Below are 3,750 nucleotides of genomic sequence, written 5' to 3'. Positions count from 1 at the left end.
ATAGAATTTCACACCTTCAATATCTTCAACAGAGATATGAAACTTTCAGGTCATAAACGCATCAATTAAGTCATCATAATAATTCAATTTGCAAACCGGTTTGATCCTGTCGGGCAAATAAAAATGAAATTAAAAACATAGCATTTCTTTTGAAACGCCCCTTATTTTTTAACAAAATAAATGTTTGACAAAAAGTAACTTTCGGCCGGATTAACACACGCGCACATTAACGTTTTTTAATATATTACTACTGTCAAAAGCAAATTTTAAAATTTATCATCAAAGCGACTTGTAAGATATGAAAGCTTGACAGGATTTAAGTCTCAAAATAAAGCATTTGCACAGTAACATTTAAGCAAATAGTTTTTTACTGTTAAAAGTGACTGTATATATATTTTTCCGACAACATCTTAAGTCAGAATACATAAAAACGAAACTCATTATGCTTTGAAAGCGCTGAAGAAATCATGCTTTTCGAAGATTCTAACCGGTTTGCCTTTGACCGTCGGGATTTTTTAAAAATAGACTCTTTTAATTGCGGTGTAATGCTAGATCTTTGCAGTTCTACAGGATCCTGAACTGAAGTGTGTGCTCTATCCCAACCATTATCAATGGATCTGAGATGATCTCGTCAGCATCGGACAAAGCTAAACATTTTGTCAATAACTTTGCAGCTAATTCCACCCTATGCGACCAGTGCTACCAACCTCCGTATTTCCTTCTTTCGGAAAGCACGCTATGCGACATTCAAATATCTGTGTATGATGTTGCCAAGCTCATCAAAAACTTCAATTCCAGTAAAGCAACTGGCCCTGACGTTATTCCTATTATAGTGCTCAAAAAGCTTCAACCACAACTAGCTGTCTTAAAGATAATTGTTTCCCAATACTCTCGCAACCTTATCAATGTGTTCCGTATTTAAAAATTCAGGTGATTGATCATCTCCCTCTCGATTCAGACCAATCAGTCCCCTGTGCATCATAAGTAAGTTGCTGGAAACTGTTAAATAGAGAAATATTCAACCACCGCAGCAAAAATAACAACCTCAGTGACATGCAATATGATTTCCGTTCTGCGAGACCTACAGCAAATGTGCTAACAGTTTTATCTCATAGGATTAGCGAATCTCTCGACAGAGGCTTCCTTTCTAGTGCAATTGCTTTTGATAGGGTATGACAAAAAGGTCTACTCCACAAAATCCCCAGCTATGGTATAACTAGAAATATCTTTTCAATTATTAAATCATTTCTCTCTGATAGGTTCATAAGAGTAATGATTGATGGATTGAAATCAGAAGCTCACAAGATTAATGCTGGAGTCCCTCAAGGGTCCATCCTGTGTCCACTTCTCTTCCTGATTTACATCAATGATCTCCCATATACCACCCTAAAATTATTCGTAGACATTTATGCTGTTGACACTACCATCTATTGCAACACTTCAAAGGCCGCAAACGACCAAGTTATTTCTGATTCTCTCTCTTCTCTGATCTTGATCACATGGTGAAACAGGGAAAGAGGTGGCTGGTTAATTTTAATGCATCTAAAACCAAGCTTCTGTCTTTACATCATCAACATTCTGATCCTTGTCTAGCATCAATTGAAATGAATGACTTTTGTCTTGGGGAGGTTCCATATTTTGACAAGCTTTTAGGTCTGACCTTTACTCCTGATTTGAGATAGACCACGTACATCAAATCCATTACCAAAGTCGCTGGAAAAATGGTGGCATCATTCTACCGCTCTAGTAGATATTTCACTGCTGATGCAATTCTTTAGCTGTAGAAGAGCCAAGAACAGTACGTCCAAGGGTGGAGTACTGTTGCCACATCTTAGCAACCTGCTAAGAAATACTTATCCTGCCTTGACAGAGTTTAAAATAGACTTCCTAGCCTAATGACGGATGGCTTTTCTCTTCACTGCAACCCATTTCCCACAGATATTGCGAGCCTGTCTCTGCTTTATCGTTATTTCCATGGCATATGCTCGTCTGAGCTCCAATCTATGGTGCCCCATGTCCTGAATTTCACGAAAAACAATAATCTAGCTGAAACCACAATCAACAATTTCCTCCACTCTTTATTTGTGCCTCAACTTAAACGTAGATTCCATGAACAAATCTTCTTTCTTAGATCTACGCGCCTGTGGAATTCTGTTCCGTTTTCCTGTTTTTCAACTGACTAAAATATGGTCGTTTTCAAGTCCAACGAAAACAAGTTCTTGGTGAGCTGTCCTCTTAAGTAATCCAATTTACCAAATTTCCACAACTAACGATTAATACGATATTTTCCCATTGACTACCGAACACTCATTAACCTTTATAAGTGGTGACTCCTTTATGAACAAGGCCGATAGCCATTAGTCGCGTGCTCCCGTGTAATACATAAATGTGTGAATGTAGGATTGACATGAAATTCTTAAAGATAAACTAAAATGACCGAAAAATGGGCTGAAATGACTAAAATAAATAAAAAGTAAATGACTTAGAATGGCTTTAATGAACTTAAGGATGAACTGAATGACATTAAGAATGACTTGAATGCTTAAAAAAAACTGGAATTCTTCAAAAACAACTTGAATGATCTGGAGAATGACTTGAATGGCTTTGAGACTGACTGGTTGTAAAGTGGGTGATCATTTTACATTAAATTAATACAGAAAATTCATCCACCACTTTATATCACAAAGTTACATATATAAGTACAGCATGTAGTAAGACAGATACTACACTTTGATCTTGGCCAAAAGGCCAAGAAAAGCTGTATTTATTTGCTCCCCCACCGACCAAATTAGGCACAAGGCCGATTTTTAATGTGAGGAGTGAAGGGGAAATGGGGACCAGCTCCCCGGGGAGTAGGGGAGCTGAATAGTGACAATTGGTATGAAGGGTTGCCCCTACATTGACCAAAGATGGTCTTTGCTTGAAGTATCTGCCGGAACAGATGGTATTTATTTGCTCCCCCACTGAGCAAATTAGGCACAAGGCCGTTTTTAATGTGAGGTAAAAACCAGCTCCCCTAAAAGTAGGCAAAAAGGGGGCACTCTGGTTACCAAAAATAATAATTGTCCCAGTATAGAGGGTTTCCCCTCCATTGACTGGTGCAAATTATCTTAAGTGCAGCATCTGCCGGAACAGATACTACACATTGATCTTGGCGAAAAGGCCAAGAAAAGTTTAAAAAGCTAAGAACAACATCTATTAACAACAGGCCTTTGATATTAACTAAAAAGGCCAAGCACAAAAGTGTTACGGACCGACGGACCGACGAGGTGACTTATAGAGTCGCTTGCACGCGACTAAAAACAGGATGTTCCTCCTCCCAGGCTTTCCCCTCTCTCTTTGAGAAAGGGATAGGCTATTACTAATCGCCTGACGTGCCATTACCGGGAATGCCGGGCACTTTTTGCAAGTCAGAGCTTTCCTTATCAGTCGACGCTGACTTTTCAATCCCACTTTCCATTGTGTTATTTATCTCCCTTCCTCGGCTGTCAAATGTGACACGACGGCCGTAAAGTGAGATTGAAGGGCCAACGCTCTTTCGTAAGAGCATTCTGAGAGTGCAAAAGAATAAAAGACCCCGCAGACCCATCGGCATTTCCCGATATTAGCGCCTCGGACGATTAGCAATAAACTAATCCGTTCTGAAAGAGAGAAGGCAAAGCCTTGAAGGCTGGACTTCCTAGAACTTCATAGCATCAGCAATCAATGGGGAGAGGCCAATTTCAATAATGGCTCAGTGTAACAGAACGC

At 39.3% G+C, this 3,750-nt stretch overlaps 1 pseudogene; it reads right to left on the bottom strand.

The window, feature by feature from the left end:
- Positions 1-2,612: 2,612 nt before the first annotated feature.
- LOC145297215 (U2 spliceosomal RNA) lies at positions 2,613-2,760 on the bottom strand (annotated as a pseudogene).
- Between the last annotated feature and the right edge of the window lie 990 nt (positions 2,761-3,750).

This window comes from Euprymna scolopes, chromosome 17 (assembly GCF_053919585.1).
Source record: "Euprymna scolopes isolate OS-2025 chromosome 17, ASM5391958v1, whole genome shotgun sequence".
NCBI lineage: Eukaryota > Metazoa > Mollusca > Cephalopoda > Sepiida > Sepiolidae > Euprymna > Euprymna scolopes.
The sequence above is the reverse complement of the archived record's forward strand: the minus strand, read 5'-3'. Positions and strand labels throughout refer to the sequence as shown.